Source organism: Typopeltis vanoorti, chromosome 9 (genome assembly GCF_054136105.1).
Source record: "Typopeltis vanoorti isolate ZY-2024b chromosome 9, IOZ_Tvanoo_1.0, whole genome shotgun sequence".
NCBI classification, from domain to species: Eukaryota; Metazoa; Arthropoda; class Arachnida; order Uropygi; family Thelyphonidae; genus Typopeltis; species Typopeltis vanoorti.
In genome coordinates this window covers 49,795,975-49,810,257 of record NC_143557.1, presented here as the reverse complement: position 1 = coordinate 49,810,257, position 14,283 = coordinate 49,795,975, and the positions used below count along the sequence as shown (strand labels likewise).

The window sequence follows — 14,283 nt, the reverse complement described above, 5'->3', positions numbered from 1 at the left end:
CCTTATACTTCTTTCTATACCCTCTTCTTCATCTGCAGTTCCTTTTGATATCATTTGTCCACTTTATACAAAATGATGTTCTCTTTTACACTTGAGATATATCATTTGCCATTGCTGCTAATAAATATTTCTTCACAAGTTCCTAAACAATGGTGCAATCTTGCCCTTTCAGTTCTTCCATTCAAGGAACTGGCCCCAAGCTAATTTCTAAGTTATTATAATCACTTGCCTTATAATTCCACATCAATTCCTTTCTCCTACATACTTCTGCATGTCTATTCATCCTCTAAGCTAACACTACATAGTCACTCACTCCAACTGGGGGCAGGAATGTTCTCTCAGTTACAATCAGATCCTTTGATACTGATTAAATCCAAAACTCATGAACTTCATGTTCCTTCTACTATATGTTGCCTAATTTGTCCATCAAGAATCCCAGAAATTCCATATATTTAATATGACATACTGTTTTCTCCTCCCAATTTATACTGCTGTAGCTAAAATCTCCCATAATGATCACTTGATTTGCACTTAACCTATACATCTGCTGCTCTTCACCCTCTGTGTTCCCTGGCTTATAGCAAACATTCCACTAAATATCCTGTCCAGCCCATATGGCACTAATGGTTTTGAGAGCATATGGTATGAGTTGATTGTGGGCTGGACAGGATATTTAGTGGAATGTTTGCTATAAGCCAGGGAGCACAGAGGATGAAGAGCAGCAGATGTATAGGTTTGTTAAGTGTAAATCAAGTGATCATTATGGGAGATTTTAGCTACAGCAGTATAAATTGGGAGGAGGAAACAGTATGTCATATTAAATATATGGAATTTCTGGGATTCTTCACATCATAAGAAGGAGCCTCTGTAGCTTAGTCAGTATAGATGAAGCCCTTTGGTTGGAAAGACCTGGGTTCGATTCCCATCAGTGACATGAGGAACTTTTATCTGGTCACTTTCGACTAAAGGTGAGTTAACCAGTCTCATATGGAGGTGGGGTGGTCCCACTTGGAAAACTTGAGTTTTTCGTCCCCCAGAACAGGCAAACTGGCCCCATGAGCACACGCATCTACAGACAGAGGACACACCAGGAGGCATAAGGCCAACCACCTTATTCTTGAGACAACCATGTGTCAAGTCAAAAGCTAAAGAACCTCAATGGTTCGTGAAAAGCTTAAGGCAAGACTTATCATAAGGAACACTCCACCATCCTACCCTTCCTATCCTGCCAAAACATGTTATACTCTTCTACTTCTATTCCTGTCAAGACATAAAATAACTAAGTAAATAAAATAAAAAATTAAAATACAAATAAATTAAAAACGGAACTACATTAAACATTTCTAAATGTCCTCTTGTATTAAGATTTTCTTCTGGGCTTGTTCTGGTTGTTATAAAGGTTGTAGATGAGTCCACCACATTCTTTGAATGATTAATCCATCATTTTTGTTCAGGTTTGGATAATGTTTTAAAACATTATCCAAATACAAAAATGAAAGATTAATCATTCCAAGAATGTGGAGGACTCATCTACAACCTTTATAACAACCAGAACAAGCCCAGAAGAAAATCTCAATACAAGAGGCCTTTAGAAATGTTTAATGTAATTTTGTTTTTAATTTATTTGTATTTTAATTTTTTATTTTATTTATATATTTAATTTTTTTTCCCCACAAGAGGTCAGGCTAGGTTAAAAGATTAACAAGCATTTAGATTCATTTTACTTTTGTATCGTGCAGTGTCATGTAGATTGTATCTTATACACATGTATTTTTCCTGATGATGACCTCAATACAGGTCAAATATCAAATGCTACTTTGCTAATGAAAAGCCAAACAGCTATTTTTCTGGCGACCTTAATTAAAATTAAAGGGATAAAAATCCCTTGTTGTTTTACAGCCAGTAAGCGAAACGCTAAGATCGAGAACTACGATCTACTGGCTGTAAAACAACAAGGGATTTTTATCCCTTTAATTTTAATTAAGGTCGCCAGAAAAATAGCTGTTTGGCTTTTCATCTTAGTTATAGTTATAATATATAGGCACACCTTTTTGGCATTTGTATAGTGAAGGTATGTAAGTTCTTTTCACTTAAACTTTGATATCATCCAGGTCTACCTACTCACTGATGAGACCTCAAAAAAGGTTGAAACCGGTCTGGGTAGTGACCTCTCCTCATAATGTAATGACAGTATTACCGTATTTTCCGGTGCATAAGACGCACTTTTTTACCTTAAAAATGGGGTTCGTCCTATATAATGAAGGTAAAGATTGTTTCCTCTTTTCAAAGCCATATTCACTCCCATTTATGTTCCAAGATCTTTGTAGGCGGTTAATGGTGCAATCAAATTGATGTGCGACCTTCGCGTGACTTCTAGCACGTCATTGGCTAAGAACGGGGAGTCCCTATTCAAGTTTCATAATATCTTATCCGAGTAATCAGTTACTGATGTTTATCAGTATTGAGTTGATGTGTTGAGATATTTTGTGTTCAGTTTGATATTTCCCCATAGATTTTAGTGATGGAAAAAAACAGGCGACATTCATATTCTTCAAGTTACAAATTGAAGGTTATAAAATATGCAGAAGAACACGGGAATAGGGAAGCTGAAAAACATTTTGGACCTCCACCTACAGAAAAAATGATTAGAACCTGGTGTGGTCAGAAGGAGATCTTGTACAATTTGCATAATGAAAAGCGCACGGAACGTCGAAAAATTGCGAAATGGCCAGAATTAGAGACCGAAGTTTTGAAATGGGGTGCAAGAAAATCGGCAAAATGGCATTGCCATTTCAACAAAAATGATTCATACACATGCAGTCAAAGTAGCCTGTGAGCGTAACATTGAAGATTGTAAAGTGGTGCGTCATGGTGTTACCGTTTCATGAAATGCAGTGGACTTTGTATGCTACTTTACAAAAACCAGTCAAAAAATGCCAAAAGAATATGAAGACAAAATTATTTCTTTTCATAAATATGTGATTCAACATCGAAAAAATTACAATTTTGAAATGGTTTAAAGTTTAGGTTTTTTCCAGAAAATTGTATTAAATTTCTTGGGTGCATCTTATACACCAGAAAATACAGTACATCTCCTAGGAGCTGTGTTTTTGCATTATGAGAAAATATCAAGGATAGTGAAGGATCTTGCTCCACCTTTGCTTCGAGTTGCCTGGATGTTGTACTACCAAGTAGTCACTTAAGCTTGGATTCGCCAATAGTTCTTCGGCATGAAACTCATAGATCGTAGTTCTCGATCTTAGTTTCGCTTACTGGCTGTAAAACAACAACAAGGGATTTTTATCCCCTTAATTTTAATGCTACTTTCCTAATGTTAAGTAAAGTAATTATTCTAGCACATATGTTGTGTCTCCATAAATTCTTCATTATGAATGCTGACCACTGTGTAACCTTGAATGGGAGAATTTATAAAAAAATTCATTCATTCAAGATTTAACAAGTCTAACATATCAACAAGGAGAAACTTGTACTTAAGCTATCAAAAGGATTGTAAACAGGAAAGTTCTGTGTATGTGGTTAAGCTCAGTAGTGAGGGCGGTTCCACTGGAACAAAGATTGTGGGCTCTCTTGGTAAGGGTTTTAATGATGCCATATTTTTGTGAGGGGTGGTGGTGGTGGGAGAGTTTGTGAATGTATCTGCCTGTGTGTGTGGGTTTTCTGTATACAGTGAAGGCAAGTGTATCATTGGGCAGGCGCGTGACTAAGGTGTCTAGGAAGGGTAAACAATAGTTCTTTTCCTTTTTCATTGTAAACTGGATTCTTGGATGTAGGCTATTGAGATGACCGAGGAAGGAGTCTAACGTGTCTGGGCCATGAGGCCAAATGGAGAACACATCATCTACATATCTTAGCCAGATAGAAGGTTTGAGTGGGGCTGAGTCTATGGCTCGTTTTTTGAAATCTTCCATATAGAAATTGGCAGGGGGGGTGAGAGGGGGGGAACCCATGGCAGTTCCTTCTATCTGCTTGTAGATTTTGTTATTCCAAGAGAAATACCCAGAATTGATGGCAAAGGAAAAGAGATCTAAGATGTCAGAGGGGAAAATGTTTTCTAAGAGAGATAAATTGTCAGTTAAGGGAATATTGGTAAACAAAGAGATATCAAAGCTTACCAATATGTCTGTATTGTTCAAGGTTAACAGAAAACCCACACACACAGGCAGATACATTCACAAACTCTCCCACCACCACCCCTCACAACAATATGGCATCATTAAAATCCTTACCAAGAGAGCCCACAATGTTTGTTCCAGTGGAACCGCCCTCACTACTGAGCTTAACCACATACACAGAACTTTCCTCTCCAATGGCTACAGTGAACACAGTATCAAAAAAATAATCAATTCCTCCCCCATTCCCCGTCCCTCTTGTCAACAAGAATTTAAAAATGCCATCACCATACCCTACATCCGAGGCACTTCAGAAAAAATAGCCAAGACACTAAAAAAGTATAACCTACACACAGCATATAAGCCCTACCGCAAACTTGCTACCCCTATCCGTTCTACGAAAGATCAGCTCTCCCCTCTCTCTCTGCCTGGAGTTTACAAAGTACCCTGTTCCTGTAAGCTTGCGTACTTTGGACAGACAGGCAGATCAGCATCCACCCGCCTGGAGGAACACAAGTCGTACATCGTTAAACACAACTATGGCCATTCAGGCTTGGCTGACCATGTTTTGGACACCACCCACAGAGTATCATGGAAGAAAACCACCATGAAGAAAACCCCGTCCCTCTTGTCAACAAGAATTTAAAAATGCCATCACCATACCCTACATCCGAGGCACTTCAGAAAAAATAGCCAAGACACTAAAAAAGTATAACCTACACACAGCATATAAGCCCTACCGCAAACTTGCTACCCCTATCCGTTCTACGAAAGATCAGCTCTCCCCTCTCTCTCTGCCTGGAGTTTACAAAGTACCCTGTTCCTGTAAGCTTGCGTACTTTGGACAGACAGGCAGATCAGCATCCACCCGCCTGGAGGAACACAAGTCGTACATCGTTAAACACAACTATGGCCATTCAGGCTTGGCTGACCATGTTTTGGACACCACCCACAGAGTATCATGGAAGAAAACCACCATGCTCCACCACAGCAAATTCAAGAAAGAGAGACTTTTCTTAGAAGCAGCAGCAGCTCTCAGAAACCAACCAAATCTTAACAAATACGGTCGCATTAAGCTACCAAAGATTTGGGAAACACTCATCACCAGAGGTCCCACCTTACATTCCAGGCCACCTACTACCGCCCTTAGGGGGCACTCCACCTGGATAGGACTTTAGTGTCACCCACGTGGTTGGGCTTAGTATTGTAAGTTTTTGTGTGCATGTTACATTAATTGTTTTTGTAATCCCCGTAGATGTCCTAGTGACTAGGACGAAATATAGGAGTATTAAATTCTAATTTAATTCTTTCTGAGTGTTGTAAAAAATCCATTAAACCTCCAACATAACTCCAACATAACTCACAGCACTTAAGCCTCTACACAAGATATGAGATGTATTATCCCTTTACTTAAACAAGTCATATGTCGCCGAATTGAAGCCTTTGGCTCTTCATATATCTAATAAAAAAAAAAAGTCCAAAGTTTGCAGGCAGACCGTTTGGGTAAATGTTTGGCTTGAGGCATAAGCATTTACACGGAAAGCGGCGCTATTTTGCTTTCTCGTGAAGACGATACACAAGGTGACGCTGTATACCAGATCATCTTTCAGGCAAAGAAGACGAGTGCCGTGCTGAAGAACGCGGCAGTAAAGAGGGCGCCAAGGATGCAGAATGAAAGGGGTTTGTTCCCCTCTCTCGAGGCTTTTTGTCTTGTTCTCCTGACCCTTTCCGGGTGTTTTATGTGGTTGGACGTTGGGCCTTTCTCTCGCCTCCTGATGGATTCCAGATCGCCCTGAGATGTTAGATGTCGGCACCCGCAATTCAAGTGCCCTGACTAGCTATCTCCTGGGGACGGAATTTCCTGAACTGGCAGCTCTGATGAGAATATGCGGCATCAGAACCAGACAGATGTGGGCACATTGCCAGACGTTCGGTAAAGCTAAGTAGGATGACCTCTATGAGTAACCATGTGGATAAAGGCTAAGCGGAGATGTTCTGACCCCAATTCAAGGAAGGAGGATTGGGCTGTGTAAGACGAAAATGTGAATTAAGTGACTTCTGTTAATCTTCCCAAGAGCTGGTAATGTACAGAATTTTGTTATTCCTTTCCCACTTAGAGTGAAGAAATATTATATAGTTATTGAGCAAGGACAATGTAGTATAGAACTCTTAGGTGATTATCGATGATAGCAGTGGCTTAACTCCACTGAGCATTTTGTTAGAGAAAGTTTTGTGACAAGCATTTTCTGTGAATAACTAAAGTAATTTAGAAGAGAATTGAATGGATGAAATTTAAAATTTGTATAATGTGTAGTTTAATGCTTAATCTTATAGAAGGAGCTAATGATTGTATCCAGTTGTATTTCAGTTGGTTTAACTAGTTCTTTACTTTAGAATGACATGAAATTGACTGAGTGCATGAATGTAAATGTATAACTTTAAGATCTCAATAAAATGTGTTTTATGTTTTGTACCTGACATTAGCCTCAGAATGAATTCAAATTACCACTCATAAAATCGGAGCCTATGTGGAGTAGAATAGATGTTTAAAAGCCACGAGTGCAAACAATATTAAACATAGTTGATATTGAGAATTTCAATGCTAAGCGTATAAGTTTTTCACCTCTGTATGTTATCTGAGAGTTTCCCTAGTTAAGAATTCCTTCTAACCTAAAGATATTGGCTGGCGCAGCGTAACAAATAAATTTGCCAGTATCTGATTTGAAAATAATCTCAGACAGTAATCACAAAGGATTTTGTCCCTAACAAAAGATAAACCCTTTGTCCGAGTATGTGATACACGTGATTAATCTAGAAATCAGCCAGATATATATAGTCTTTCTATATTGTGTACTGAAGGCAAAATTTAGGTATAGATCTTGAGAGTAAATAGGGCAAAAGCTAATTAGATCTAAAATAAGGAAAAACAAGTATAAATTAAATCAAAAGCCATGGCGTGGCAATGTAACAGAATCAAACTTGAGAAAATACATTGAGAAAAACAGCACATCCAAGAAGGAACTCAGAACTATTGGTATAGACATGTAAGAAATCATGTAAGTACTCAGCTGTGTGTTGTGAGCGGGCGCATAATGCACTAAGCAGCTGTAGGTAAAAGAAAGTAAGAAATTTCTTCCTTAGCTGCATGATGGTGTGCAAACTTCCCATGCGCATGGGGGGGGGATAACATTGGTGCAAGTAATGTTGTTTACATTCATGCCTTCTTTTTAAGGGATGTGGAGGATAATTTGGTGCATGGTGGAGGTAGGGGTGTGTAGTTGAGAATACTAAGATGGAAAGAATGTAGGAAATGGTGTTAGGTACAAAAAATTTGTAAGGTGATGGATATAAATGATGTGCAAAAGATCTATGAGTATTGTTGGGGGGGGGGGGGGGGGGGGTAAAAGAGGGTAGAGAGATGAAGACAGAAAGAACGAACCTATTAGAACCTATGTAAGGCAGTGAAGAGATGAGTGATGAGAGTAAACAATACAATGGCTGGAAAATAGAGAGGAACAAAATCTGTAAATGTCTAAAGCAGGATCTGAAGAAAAAAAGAAAAAAAAAAGAGAACCATATAGAAGAAGACTCCCTCTGAATGAGTGTAATCGTAAGAGGTTGGCTATACTGTAGTATAGCTAACTTCTCACTACTGGCAACAGTGAATGTACCGGTAAAACAGCAGGTTTGTCAGAATGTTAGGTGGAATGCTGCGGAAGACATGACTACAACAAATTATTAGCATTTGACCTCCCTGGAGTCAGAGACTGATTGTGGGATGTATACACGAATGCACACAATGCTCATCCAACCATGCTTTAAACTGATTCAATATGTCTACATTCACAACACACTCAGGCAATGCATTCCACTCATCAACCACTCTCCATGCAAAGAACATGCTCATTGCTTCTCTGCTCACACCCTCCTTATACAGTTTCCAGCAATGGCCCCCCTTGTTCTACCTCCCTTTCTACCATTCCTATGAAAAATCTCTTCCATGTCAACCTGATAACAACCCCCTCACTAGCTTATGTTTCAATCATATCCCTCTCCCTTCCTCCTATTCACAAGGCTCTGCAAGTTATATTCTCTCAATCTGTCCTCATACTCCACATTCCAAAGACTAGTGACAACCTTTGTGAATCTTCTATGGTTCATTTCCAACATATCCTCCTCAGCATGACAACCCGGTGACAAGATCTGTGCACAATAATCCATATGAGGCCTGATCAAGACCTTATACAATGGCATCATAACCTCTCTATTTCTGCATGTCAGGGTCCTCTGCATCATTGCCATTATTCGATGTGATGTCTTCACAACTTGTGTAATGTGGCCCCTGAATTTCAGATCCATATATACCAGTCCTAGATCTCTCATCTCTACCTCCATTAAAGTTTCCCCACCAAGTGTATACTTTGCATCCCATTGTTGCTTACCAAATCTCAAAACCTTATACTTTGCAACATTGAACTGATAGCTACACTTACCTACCCATTCGTGCAATCTATTCAAGTCCTCCTGTAAGGTCATAACATCTGCTTGACTCTGCATTGCTCTTCCCAATTTTGCATCTGTAAACAGCTGCAAATCACTAGTTAAACCCAAACCATTATCATTAACATACAAACTGAACAACAATGGCCCCAAAACTGACCCCTGAAGTACAGCACTAGTGACCTTCCTCTTTCAGGATACTGCATCTCTAAATACAACTTTCTGATACCTAAGTCAGTCAGTCACTGACCCAACTCAGAAGTCTGTTATTCAATCCCCATCTGTTTCAATTTATTATTAAGCATGTCATGTGGCAATCTATCAAAAGCCTTTGCAAAATCCAAGTACACCAATGTATAAGCATCTCCCCTATCCAAGGTATTTGTCATCATGTTACAGTACGCAGGTTAGCGAAATGATCTTCCCTTAACAAACCCATGCTGATAACCACAGAAAACACTGCTATTATCAACACATTTCTATATCCTACTTGTCACCAGTCTCTCCAGTACTTTCACCACAACTCCAGATATACAGACTGGCCTATAATTTAAAGCTACAGCCTTATCACTACCTTTATGTAGTTGGATAATTTTATCCTCCTTCCACTCCCTTGGAAAACCTATGCTGTTGCAAAACTTTTATTAAACAGGCATGCCAATACTACTGCCAATTCACTGGAACATTCCCTTAAGATGCATGGTGATAGGTCATCAAATTCTATCATTTTATTGACATCAAGTTTATTTATTTTTTCAAATACCTCCTGCTCACTCACAATTAAGCCATCCTCACCTGTGTCCTCTACACTTAAGTTCCTCATGATTTCACCCTGATCACGATGAAACACCCTTATATATCGATCACTGAATACCTCACCAATGTCTTCTGCAGCAGTTTTTCTTTGCCTGATTTGCCAACTTCTGCTCATACTCTAGTTTTCCTTAATGAATCGCACTCCTGGTTTGTTCGTTATACTCTTCTTGCAACTGATTATTACCATTATTCATTCTGTACCATCTCCAAAATACCTTCTTCCAGATTTCTTGCTTAAATCTTTCATTCATCCATTTTACATCTACCTTATTCAGCCTTTTGGAATACATTTACACATTGATGCTGTTATGTATTTCTTTGTCAGTTCCCAAGCAACATTTATTTCCTTACCACTCAACTCCTCGTTCCATGTTATAACTCCACGCTGTCTCCTAAGCTTGTCATAATCAGCCTTATAATTCCACATATTTCCTTTCCTCACAGAAGTTTGCATATGACTAGTCACAATATATGTGATCACTTCATGATCATTTTCACCAACTGGAAGAAAGTGAAACCCCTCTCAGAATTACATCCCCTGATGAAATGATCAAATCTAGAACTCTCAATTCTTGTGTACCCTCCTTTACGTGCTGCCTGAGATAGTTATCTCTCAAGAATTCAATAAATTCATTTTCCTTATTCCCAAATGCTATCTCTTCATTCCAATCTATACTGCCATAATTAAAATCACCCATAATAATTATCCTTCTTTTGTTCACTAATCAAAATTGTTTATACATTTCTTCATCATTACTCTCCACATTCCCAGGCCTATAGCAACATCCAACTAAATATGTCTTCCTCTCAACCTCCATGGTGTAACATGTTACACCACACTGCTTCATAACCATTGTCACTATTTCACTCTTTAATGTCCACCTTATGTGTACTTAATTCCCCTGCAATCATCACCAGCACTTCCCCTCCCTTCTTGCCCTTTCTATCCTCAAGAAAATATTTCAGTAAGCATGCTAGATACATAGACTGGAAATACAAACCATCTGTTGTATCCTGCACCATGGGCAAATAAATGATATAATCTATCTGGTGCTTGGCACAAATGTGTTCAAACAGATAACAGAATTGCAGAAGGAAAATGAATAAACCAAGAAACTTCTGGATTTTGCTAGGTATCTGAAAGCGTCTACATAAGAGGTTATTATACAAACTCAAAAGGATGGGATTTGGTTCATAGCAAATCTGCCAAACCACTTAACAAGCAGCAGTGTGCATGGTAATAAAAAATAAATAACATGTATTTCTTATATATACATGAAATAATAATAACTTATATACATGAAACCAAATTTAAAAAAAGTTGAACAATGGCAAATATACACATAAGACATCTATGATCAGAAATGTCTATACAAATCAATTCTTTGTAAAACAAAAACAAAAAAAAATCACACAACTTTTCCAAGTCTGACAAAAAAAAAAAAAAAACTAAGTGTAAATGGCTCAGCCAAATCAGTAAAAAAATCATTCCTCTCTTAAGTTAAGTGTGGCCACTCCATCACAAAATGACTCATGGTAAAACAAGCATTACAGTTTTGCATGCGTGTTTCATCTGCTTTCAGTACATAATAATAATGTGTTAAATGACTGACCTATGCTGAGTCTAGCATCAACAACTTCCTCTCTTTTGTTTCCTCCAAGTTCACACCAATGCTTGATGACGTGACATACCTGAGAGAGTGAGTGAATGAGTGTGTGTGTGAGAGAGAGAGAGTGCACGTGTGTGCATGATCGAGTACAAACCTCCAAGAGGATTTGCACCCAATCAACTACTAGTCAATGAAAAATACTGGGCCACTAATGGAATGGTGATGCACAACATATAGCCACTCCTGACCAAGCCAAGCTAATCCTATTTTCTCATGATATGGCCTATTTTCACAGACTGGGCTCTGATGACCCTTGTGAGTATTGCATACCTTCTCAGTTGAAGAAAACGTCAACTGGACTCCAAAGTGAGTAGATGACCTCCAGACCTCTAGTTTCCAGTTTCAAACCCACTTTCTTCTTACACATGTTGTAGTTGACCATGATAAACACACACTGTGAAGATGGCAAATGTCCCTATTTGAGAGTACAGCAATAAAATGGTTCTGCAGGCTGGCCTCTATATAGGACATGGTACCAAGCCTAATGGAAAGGCATCAGGAGACTTCCCAATTAGATTAGCATAAAATAATGTTGCCACTTACTCTCCCAAATAATCCCTTATTCTGAATATAGCAAAATACAGAGAGAGAGAGGGGGGGGGGGGCAAACTGTCACGATCACACAATGGGCTGGAAAATGGGTGCTCTTTTATGTTGAGCTCATACACAAGATTGGTTGATCAACCTATAATACATTAGTACCATGTATGGGTAAACTTCAGGATTTTGCATGTCATCCTTGTACAGGGGCCATGCTTATCTTCTCTGTATCATTCCAATTTTAGTATATACACTGCCAAAGTAAGTACAGGGAGGCAAGCCTGTGTATTCTTCTTTCACCTCACTCTTTTAACATTTTCCAAAGGTTAAATAACTGTGAAAGATATACAAAAATTTGTATCACAGATTCTTTTAAAACAGTGAAAAAAATCCAATGATACAAAAAAAAAGCTAAAAAAATCGCATTCATATTCACTTCACCAACATTCATGGTCTCAATATAAATTTAATTTAAACAATGAGCACTACCACTTGGAGATGTCCAAACCCAATTTACATTCTTGACAGTATTTCTTTATTATTCTTTCTGTATAGTGCATTTGTCATCTTACATCCCATACTAGAAAATGTCAAACCAGAAATTCTCTCTTTAAGATCTGCTGTGGCTCAAAATTTCCTTGTCTTATTTATATTAATTTGCTTTCTCTACTGCTTTCCAAATTCTGACAAACACTCTGAACTTTTGTCACTATCTGTCTGTGAAGCCTGATCAATCTAGAGTCTCAATATCCAAACAAAAGGTCATCCTTTCTGGCTTTTCAATGGTTATAACCCAGAATAGTTTTCCTTCTCCAATTCTATTGATCAAAATAGTACTTTTTGCCACCAGTAACAATCTTTCATAGAATGTCCATCTACCTACTAGAATACCCAATAATCTTCTCCACACATCCTCAACACCATTGATCTTTTCTTATCCTGATAATTACATTATAGACATAAGCTATCCCAAAGGAAAAAGATAAATCAACTATCACCCCACTGCACTTATCTCCAAGCTGTGGAAAGAAGTACCCCAAGCCTCTGTACTTTTCCCCACACTATTTCACCCATGGTTTTACTGAAAGACAGTAAACGTTTTTCATTTGCAGAGCACTTGCAAGCTACAATATCTTCAACAGTCAATGCCTTAAACTGATCTCCTTTCATAATTTCATTTGGGTGAAAATGGCCTTGTCACAACTTCAATGCCCCAAAATACATTCCTGTCTTATTTCACACAACAAAGATAGCACTTCATCTCCCTCACCTAGCTCTCCATGTCTTCTTGAACTGGCTTACACCTCAAACCTCTCCAGGCATAAGAACATCAAAGTCATGCCTCCTCTGCATTCAAAAACTGGTGTACTTTTTGGCTCAAGACACTTCTCTACTTGCAAAACTGTACAAATCCCAAATCCACCTGACCCTAGAATACTGTGCTCACAATTTAAGGTGGGGACCAAAAACCTCTCTAAAAATTCTTGATGCTATCCAGAAGAGGACGATTCAGCAGTTTCAGAAAGGTAGCATTTCTCTTAGAGACTCATTCCAGCTACTATCTCATAGGTTTCTGCTCTGTGCCTCTTCAGCAGGTAGTTTCATGGACATGAAACTACCTGTTGAAGCTGACACTATTTCTTCACTTTCACTCAAACCCATAAACATATATGCTACTGAATGAATGTGGACTAGCTGCTAATCAACATTCATTCAATATTGAGCTTCACACAAACTGAACTAACTTTTCATCCTTCTCTTTCATGCCTTCTTTCTTTGTATTTTAAAAGTCTTCCACAATGTTTTCCTTAAGAACTACAATCTTCAGTTATTCAACGGATATTGGATATGCAAGCCAAAGATAACCCCAAAATGTTCCTTCAGTATGTAGCAAGTAAAAGGAATAATGATTACAGTAAAATAATTTTGCTGAATTCTGATAATGAGGAGAAGTACTAAAGCAGACACAACTGAATTACTCTGTGATCACTTTGCAATGGTGTAGCTAGAAGATGGAGATACTGCAGTAACAGTGACAGGAGCTGATGTGAAAATAGAGTTTGATGAACAAGAGGTGCATAAGATCTAACAGAACCTTGATGTGAATACAACTATGGAATTAGATGGTATATTAGCATGCATATTATTGTTATGCTTGACCAGATTGTTATGCATATTATGCATAACAATCTGGTCAAGAGACACATAACTAATGTGTCTCTTGACCAGATTGTTTAAATATTGGCCTTTGGTGTATCCCAATGGAGTTGAAAGGGGGAGAAAATAGTTCCATTGCTTGAAAGCGGCTCAAGACTGAGCAAGATTGATCAGCATCTTAGGAATGGTGGTGGTCAAAGTATATACTGGAGAAGTTGGTTAAAGACAAAATTAAGGAATGGGTGGATTGGAATGGGAGTAGCAGCAGCATGGTTTTGCCACAGATGGGTTCAAGGAAATAGTTACACAAAGATATTGCTGAACTTTGCAAAAGCATATGTCAGGATATCACATGGAACTCTGTTCCATAAACTGAAGCAAATGGGGATGGATATAAAATTTATGATATGAATAAGGAGGCTGATGGATAGAAAGAATAACACTGGCCAACAAAAAAAATTTTTTTTTCT

At 38.3% G+C, this 14,283-nt stretch overlaps 1 protein-coding gene and 1 non-coding gene across 2 annotated transcripts in view; both read right to left on the bottom strand.

Moving 5' to 3' along the window:
- The window catches only part of LOC150103028 (uncharacterized), a 110,023-nt gene that overhangs the window by 83,977 nt on the left and 11,763 nt on the right, over positions 1-14,283 (bottom strand). The window lies entirely within an intron of this gene.
- Positions 11,819-11,925, bottom strand: LOC150103029 (U6 spliceosomal RNA). Its single transcript, XR_016548898.1, has one exon. It is a non-coding gene; the product is annotated as a U6 spliceosomal RNA (small nuclear RNA).